Source organism: Salmo salar, chromosome ssa06 (assembly GCF_905237065.1).
Source record: "Salmo salar chromosome ssa06, Ssal_v3.1, whole genome shotgun sequence".
NCBI classification, from domain to species: domain Eukaryota; kingdom Metazoa; phylum Chordata; class Actinopteri; order Salmoniformes; family Salmonidae; genus Salmo; species Salmo salar.
Window position 1 is genome coordinate 1,238,440 of NC_059447.1, and position 9,061 is coordinate 1,247,500.

The following is a 9,061-nucleotide window of genomic DNA, read 5'->3' on the forward strand; positions in this document are numbered from 1 at the left end:
TGAATGGGGGTTCTGGTCCTACATCAGCAGTACTACTCTGAGACACTATGTGAATGGGGGTCCTGGTCCTACATCAGCAGTACTACTCAGACACTTTGTGAATGGGGGTCCTGATCAGCAGTACTACTCTGAGACACTTTGTGAATGGGGGTCCTGGTCCTACATCAGCAGTACTACTCTGAGACACTATGTGAATGGGGGTCCTGATCAGCAGTACTACTCTGAGACACTATGTGAATGGGGGTTCTGGTCCTACATCAGCAGTACTACTCTGAGACACTATGTGAATGGGGGTCCTGATCAGCAGTACTACTCTGAGACACTATGTGAATGGGGGTCCTGATCCTACATCAGCAGTACTACTCTGAGACACTTTGTGAATGGGGGTCCTGGTCCTACATCAGCAGTACTACTCTGAGACACTATGTGAATGGGGGTCCTGATCAGCAGTACTACTCTGAGACACTATGTGAATGGGGGTCCTGATCAGCAGTACTACTCTGAGACACTATGTGAATGGGGGTCCTGGTCCTACATCAGCAGTAGTACTCTGAGACACTATGTGAATGGGGGTCCTGATCAGCAGTACTACTCTGAGACACTATGTGAATGGGGGTCCTGATCAGCAGTACTACTCTGAGACACTATGTGAATGGGGGTTCTGATCAGCAGTACTACTCTGAGACACTATGTGAATGGGGGTCCTGGTCCTACATCAGCAGTAGTACTCTGAGACACTATGTGAATGGGGGTCCTGATCAGCAGTACTACTCTGAGACACTATGTGAATGGGGGTCCTGATCAGCAGTAGTACTCTGAGACACTATGTGAATGGGGGTCCTGATCAGCAGTACTACTCTGAGACACTTTGTGAATGGGGGTCCTGGTCCTACATCAGTTCCTAACCAGAGCATGTGATTTATTCATTCACCAGACAGTAGGACCCTCGACATGTGATCTGTCCCTGGCATCCAGAGCAACATGGCGGCCTGCAGACTGGCTTCTAGCCAGCACTCTCCTCCTGTGTCACATGGGACAAGCAGTAGGCCTGGATCCCTGGATACAACGTGAGGAGAGGAGAGGAGAGGAGACGGAGGAGGGAGGGGAGGGGACGGAGGAGGGAGGGAGGAGAGGAGAGGAGGAATAGTAGGAGAGAGAAAGACAAATGAGAACATATAAAATATGGGATTTTGATAAATGCCGAGGCGTTAGATGTCACTGTATCGTCAAACTGCTCGTCATAGCGACTACCACTTCCTCCTGATTGAACCCCACTTCCTCCTGATTGAGACAAGAGGTCACGAGTTGGATCCAAGTGTGTGTGGGGGATTACTGCTCTAACAGTCTGATGACCCCCCCCCCTCCAGCAGTAATCCTGGGTGTGTGTAGGTACATATTACTGCTCTAACAGTCTGATGACCCCCCCTCCAGCAGTAATCCTGGGTGTGTGTAGGTACATATTACTGCTCTAACAGTCTGACCCCCCCCCAGCAGTAATCCTGGGTGTGTGTAGGTACATATTACTGCTCTAACAGTCTGATGACCCCCCCCTCCAGCAGTAATCCTGGGTGTGTGTAGGTACATATTACTGCTCTAACAGTCTGACCCCCCCCCAGCAGTAATCCTGGGTGTGTGTAGGTACATATTACTGCTCTAACAGTCTGACCCCCCCCCTCCAGCAGTAATCCTGGGTGTGTGTAGGTACATATTACTGCTCTAACAGTCTGACCCCCCCCCCAGCAGTAATCCTGGGTGTGTGTAGGTACATATTACTGCTCTAACAGTCTGACCCCCCCAGCAGTAATCCTGGGTGTGTGTAGGTACATATTACTGCTCTAACAGTCTGACCCCCCCCTCCAGCAGTAATCCTGGGTGTGTGTAGGTACATATTACTGCTCTAACAGTCTGACCCCCCCCTCCAGCAGTAATCCTGGGTGTGTGTAGGTACATATTACTGCTCTAACAGTCTGACCCCCCCTCCAGCAGTAATCCTGGGTGTGTGTAGGTACATATTACTGCTCTAACAGTCTGACCCCCCTCCAGCAGTAATCCTGGGTGTGTGTAGGTACATATTACTGCTCTAACAGTCTGACCCCCCCAGCAGTAATCCTGGGTGTGTGTAGGTACATATTACTGCTCTAACAGTCTGACCCCCCCCAGCAGTAATCCTGGGTGTGTGTAGGTACATATTACTGCTCTAACAGTCTGATGACCCCCCCCCAGCAGTAATCCTGGGTGTGTGTAGGTACATATTACTGCTCTAACAGTCTGACCCCCCCTCCAGCAGTAATCCTGGGTGTGTGTAGGTACATATTACTGCTCTAACAGTCTGACCCCCCCTCCAGCAGTAATCCTGGGTGTGTGTAGGTACATATTACTGCTCTAACAGTCTGACCCCCCCTCCAGCAGTAGTCCTGGGTGTGTGTAGGTACATATTACTGCTCTAACAGTCTGACCCCCCCTCCAGCAGTAATCCTGGGTGTGTGTAGGTACATATTACTGCTCTAACAGTCTGATGACCCCCCCTCCAGCAGTAATCCTGGGTGTGTGTAGGTACATATTACTGCTCTAACAGTCTGACCCCCCCTCCAGCAGTAATCCTGGGTGTGTGTAGGTACATATTACTGCTCTAACAGTCTGACCCCCCCCAGCAGTAATCCTGGGTGTGTGTAGGTACATATTACTGCTCTAACAGTCTGACCCCCCCCAGCAGTAATCCTGGGTGTGTGTAGGTACATATTACTGCTCTAACAGTCTGATGACCCCCCCAGCAGTAATCCTGGGTGTGTGTAGGTACATATTACTGCTCTAACAGTCTGACCCCCCCCTCCAGCAGTAATCCTGGGTGTGTGTAGGTACATATTACTGCTCTAACAGTCTGACCCCCCCCTCCAGCAGTAGTCCTGGGTGTGTGTAGGTACATATTACTGCTCTAACAGTCTGACCCCCCCCTCCAGCAGTAATCCTGGGTGTGTGTAGGTACATATTACTGCTCTAACAGTCTGACCCCCCCCTCCAGCAGTAGTCCTGGGTGTGTGTAGGTACATATTACTGCTCTAACAGTCTGACCCCCCCCTCCAGCAGTAATCCTGGGTGTGTGTAGGTACATATTACTGCTCTAACAGTCTGACCCCCCCCTCCAGCAGTAATCCTGGGTGTGTGTAGGTACATATTACTGCTCTAACAGTCTGACCCCCCCCCCTCCAGCAGTAATCCTGGGTGTGTGTAGGTACATATTACTGCTCTAACAGTCTGACCCCCCCCCCTCCAGCAGTAATCCTGGGTGTGTGTAGGTACATATTACTGCTCTAACAGTCTGACCCCCCTCCAGCAGTAATCCTGGGTGTGTGTAGGTACATATTACTGCTCTAACAGTCTGACCCCCCCTCCAGCAGTAATCCTGGGTGTGTGTAGGTACATATTACTGCTCTAACAGTCTGACCCCCCTCCAGCAGTAATCCTGGGTGTGTGTAGGTACATATTACTGCTCTAACAGTCTGACCCCCCCTCCAGCAGTAATCCTGGGTGTGTGTAGGTACATATTACTGCTCTAACAGTCTGACCCCCCTCCAGCAGTAATCCTGGGTGTGTGTAGGTACATATTACTGCTCTAACAGTCTGACCCCCCCCCTCCAGCAGTAATCCTGGGTGTGTGTAGGTACATATTACTGCTCTAACAGTCTGACCCCCCCCTCCAGCAGTAATCCTGGGTGTGTGTAGGTACATATTACTGCTCTAACAGTCTGACCCCCCCTCCAGCAGTAATCCTGGGTGTGTGTAGGTACATATTACTGCTCTAACAGTCTGACCCCCCCCTCCAGCAGTAATCCTGGGTGTGTGTAGGTACATATTACTGCTCTAACAGTCTGACCCCCCCCCAGCAGTAATCCTGGGTGTGTGTAGGTACATATTACTGCTCTAACAGTCTGACCCCCCCCCCAGCAGTAATCCTGGGTGTGTGTAGGTACATATTACTGCTCTAACAGTCTGACCCCCCCCCCCCCCAGCAGTAGTCCTGGGTGTGTGTAGGTACATATTACTGCTCTAACAGTCTGACCCCCCCTCCAGCAGTAATCCTGGGTGTGTGTAGGTACATATTACTGCTCTAACAGTCTGACCCCCCCAGCAGTAATCCTGGGTGTGTGTAGGTACATATTACTGCTCTAACAGTCTGACCCCCCCAGCAGTAATCCTGGGTGTGTGTAGGTACATATTACTGCTCTAACAGTCTGACCCCCCCCCAGCAGTAATCCTGGGTGTGTGTAGGTACATATTACTGCTCTAACAGTCTGACCCCCCCCTCCAGCAGTAGTCCTGGGTGTGTGTAGGTACATATTACTGCTCTAACAGTCTGACCCCCCCCCCTCCAGCAGTAATCCTGGGTGTGTGTAGGTACATATTACTGCTCTAACAGTCTGACCCCCCCCCAGCAGTAATCCTGGGTGTGTGTAGGTACATATTACTGCTCTAACAGTCTGACCCCCCCCCTCCAGCAGTAGTCCTGGGTGTGTGTAGGTACATATTACTGCTCTAACAGTCTGACCCCCCCCTCCAGCAGTAATCCTGGGTGTGTGTAGGTACATATTACTGCTCTAACAGTCTGACCCCCCCCTCCAGCAGTAGTCCTGGGTGTGTGTAGGTACATATTACTGCTCTAACAGTCTGACCCCCCCCCTCCAGCAGTAATCCTGGGTGTGTGTAGGTACATATTACTGCTCTAACAGTCTGACCCCCCCCAGCAGTAATCCTGGGTGTGTGTAGGTACATATTACTGCTCTAACAGTCTGACCCCCCCCCTCCAGCAGTAATCCTGGGTGTGTGTAGGTACATATTACTGCTCTAACAGTCTGACCCCCCCCCAGCAGTAATCCTGGGTGTGTGTAGGTACATATTACTGCTCTAACAGTCTGACCCCCCCTCCAGCAGTAATCCTGGGTGTGTGTAGGTACATATTACTGCTCTAACAGTCTGACCCCCCCCCCAGCAGTAATCCTGGGTGTGTGTAGGTACATATTACTGCTCTAACAGTCTGACCCCCCCCCCCAGCAGTAATCCTGGGTGTGTGTAGGTACATATTACTGCTCTAACAGTCTGACCCCCCCCCCCCAGCAGTAATCCTGGGTGTGTGTAGGTACATATTACTGCTCTAACAGTCTGACCCCCCCTCCAGCAGTAATCCTGGGTGTGTGTAGGTACATATTACTGCTCTAACAGTCTGACCCCCCTCCAGCAGTAATCCTGGGTGTGTGTAGGTACATATTACTGCTCTAACAGTCTGACCCCCCCCTCCAGCAGTAATCCTGGGTGTGTGTAGGTACATATTACTGCTCTAACAGTCTGACCCCCCTCCAGCAGTAATCCTGGGTGTGTGTAGGTACATATTGCTGCTCTAACAGTCTGACCCCCCCCCAGCAGTAATCCTGGGTGTGTGTAGGTACATATTACTGCTCTAACAGTCTGACCCCCCCCCAGCAGTAATCCTGGGTGTGTGTAGGTACATATTACTGCTCTAACAGTCTGACCCCCCCTCCAGCAGTAATCCTGGGTGTGTGTAGGTACATATTACTGCTCTAACAGTCTGACCCCCCTCCAGCAGTAATCCTGGGTGTGTGTAGGTACATATTACTGCTCTAACAGTCTGACCCCCCCTCCAGCAGTAATCCTGGGTGTGTGTAGGTACATATTACTGCTCTAACAGTCTGACCCCCCCCTCCAGCAGTAATCCTGGGTGTGTGTAGGTACATATTACTGCTCTAACAGTCTGACCCCCCCCCCTCCAGCAGTAATCCTGGGTGTGTGTAGGTACATATTACTGCTCTAACAGTCTGACCCCCCCCCCCAGCAGTAATCCTGGGTGTGTGTAGGTACATATTACTGCTCTAACAGTCTGACCCCCCTCCAGCAGTAATCCTGGGTGTGTGTAGGTACATATTACTGCTCTAACAGTCTGACCCCCCCCCAGCAGTAATCCTGGGTGTGTGTAGGTACATATTACTGCTCTAACAGTCTGACCCCCCCCTCCAGCAGTAATCCTGGGTGTGTGTAGGTACATATTACTGCTCTAACAGTCTGACCCCCCCCTCCAGCAGTAATCCTGGGTGTGTGTAGGTACATATTACTGCTCTAACAGTCTGACCCCCCCTCCAGCAGTAATCCTGGGTGTGTGTAGGTACATATTACTGCTCTAACAGTCTGACCCCCCCTCCAGCAGTAATCCTGGGTGTGTGTAGGTACATATTACTGCTCTAACAGTCTGACCCCCCCCTCCAGCAGTAATCCTGGGTGTGTGTAGGTACATATTACTGCTCTAACAGTCTGACCCCCCCTCCAGCAGTAATCCTGGGTGTGTGTAGGTACATATTACTGCTCTAACAGTCTGACCCCCCTCCAGCAGTAATCCTGGGTGTGTGTAGGTACATATTACTGCTCTAACAGTCTGACCCCCCCTCCAGCAGTAATCCTGGGTGTGTGTAGGTACATATTACTGCTCTAACAGTCTGACCCCCCCCCCAGCAGTAATCCTGGGTGTGTGTAGGTACATATTACTGCTCTAACAGTCTGACCCCCCCTCCAGCAGTAATCCTGGGTGTGTGTAGGTACATATTACTGCTCTAACAGTCTGACCCCCCCTCCAGCAGTAATCCTGGGTGTGTGTAGGTACATATTACTGCTCTAACAGTCTGACCCCCCCCCCCCAGCAGTAATCCTGGGTGTGTGTAGGTACATATTACTGCTCTAACAGTCTGACCCCCCCTCCAGCAGTAATCCTGGGTGTGTGTAGGTACATATTACTGCTCTAACAGTCTGACCCCCCTCCAGCAGTAATCCTGGGTGTGTGTAGGTACATATTACTGCTCTAACAGTCTGACCCCCCCCCTCCAGCAGTAATCCTGGGTGTGTGTAGGTACATATTACTGCTCTAACAGTCTGACCCCCCTCCAGCAGTAATCCTGGGTGTGTGTAGGTACATATTACTGCTCTAACAGTCTGACCCCCCCCAGCAGTAATCCTGGGTGTGTGTAGGTACATATTACTGCTCTAACAGTCTGACCCCCCCCCCTCCAGCAGTAATCCTGGGTGTGTGTAGGTACATATTACTGCTCTAACAGTCTGACCCCCCCCTCCAGCAGTAATCCTGGGTGTGTGTAGGTACATATTACTGCTCTAACAGTCTGACCCCCCCTCCAGCAGTAATCCTGGGTGTGTGTAGGTACATATTACTGCTCTAACAGTCTGACCCCCCCTCCAGCAGTAATCCTGGGTGTGTGTAGGTACATATTACTGCTCTAACAGTCTGACCCCCCCTCCAGCAGTAATCCTGGGTGTGTGTAGGTACATATTACTGCTCTAACAGTCTGACCCCCCCCTCCAGCAGTAATCCTGGGTGTGTGTAGGTACATATTACTGCTCTAACAGTCTGACCCCCCCTCCAGCAGTAATCCTGGGTGTGTGTAGGTACATATTACTGCTCTAACAGTCTGACCCCCCCTCCAGCAGTAATCCTGGGTGTGTGTAGGTACATATTACTGCTCTAACAGTCTGACCCCCCTCCAGCAGTAATCCTGGGTGTGTGTAGGTACATATTACTGCTCTAACAGTCTGACCCCCCCTCCAGCAGTAATCCTGGGTGTGTGTAGGTACATATTACTGCTCTAACAGTCTGACCCCCCCCTCCAGCAGTAATCCTGGGTGTGTGTAGGTACATATTACTGCTCTAACAGTCTGACCCCCCCTCCAGCAGTAATCCTGGGTGTGTGTAGGTACATATTACTGCTCTAACAGTCTGACCCCCCCTCCAGCAGTAATCCTGGGTGTGTGTAGGTACATATTACTGCTCTAACAGTCTGACCCCCCCCTCCAGCAGTAGTCCTGGGTGTGTGTAGGTACATATTACTGCTCTAACAGTCTGACCCCCCCCCCAGCAGTAATCCTGGGTGTGTGTAGGTACATATTACTGCTCTAACAGTCTGACCCCCCCTCCAGCAGTAATCCTGGGTGTGTGTAGGTACATATTACTGCTCTAACAGTCTGACCCCCCCTCCAGCAGTAATCCTGGGTGTGTGTAGGTACATATTACTGCTCTAACAGTCTGACCCCCCCTCCAGCAGTAATCCTGGGTGTGTGTAGGTACATATTACTGCTCTAACAGTCTGACCCCCCCCTCCAGCAGTAATCCTGGGTGTGTGTAGGTACATATTACTGCTCTAACAGTCTGACCCCCCCTCCAGCAGTAATCCTGGGTGTGTGTAGGTACATATTACTGCTCTAACAGTCTGACCCCCCCTCCAGCAGTAATCCTGGGTGTGTGTAGGTACATATTACTGCTCTAACAGTCTGACCCCCCCCTCCAGCAGTAATCCTGGGTGTGTGTAGGTACATATTACTGCTCTAACAGTCTGACCCCCCCCTCCAGCAGTAATCCTGGGTGTGTGTAGGTACATATTACTGCTCTAACAGTCTGACCCCCCTCCAGCAGTAATCCTGGGTGTGTGTAGGTACATATTACTGCTCTAACAGTCTGACCCCCCCCCTCCAGCAGTAATCCTGGGTGTGTGTAGGTACATATTACTGCTCTAACAGTCTGACCCCCCCTCCAGCAGTAATCCTGGGTGTGTGTAGGTACATATTACTGCTCTAACAGTCTGACCCCCCCTCCAGCAGTAATCCTGGGTGTGTGTAGGTACATATTACTGCTCTAACAGTCTGACCCCCCCCTCCAGCAGTAATCCTGGGTGTGTGTAGGTACATATTACTGCTCTAACAGTCTGACCCCCCCTCCAGCAGTAATCCTGGGTGTGTGTAGGTACATATTACTGCTCTAACAGTCTGACCCCCCCTCCAGCAGTAATCCTGGGTGTGTGTAGGTACATATTACTGCTCTAACAGTCTGACCCCCCCTCCAGCAGTAATCCTGGGTGTGTGTAGGTACATATTACTGCTCTAACAGTCTGACCCCCCCTCCAGCAGTAATCCTGGGTGTGTGTAGGTACATATTACTGCTCTAACAGTCTGACCCCCTCCAGCAGTAATCCTGGGTGTGTGTAGGTACATATTACTGCTC

General features: G+C 51.2%; 1 pseudogene across 1 annotated transcript in view; it reads right to left on the bottom strand.

Annotated features, from left to right (window-relative positions):
* Positions 1-756: 756 nt before the first annotated feature.
* The window catches only part of LOC123743351 (cytosolic Fe-S cluster assembly factor nubp1-like), a 36,701-nt pseudogene continuing 28,396 nt past the window's right edge, over positions 757-9,061 (bottom strand). The window contains exon 11 of the transcript XR_006770084.1: positions 757-1,056. The product of XR_006770084.1 is annotated as a cytosolic Fe-S cluster assembly factor nubp1-like (transcript). The remainder of the gene's footprint in view (positions 1,057-9,061) is intronic.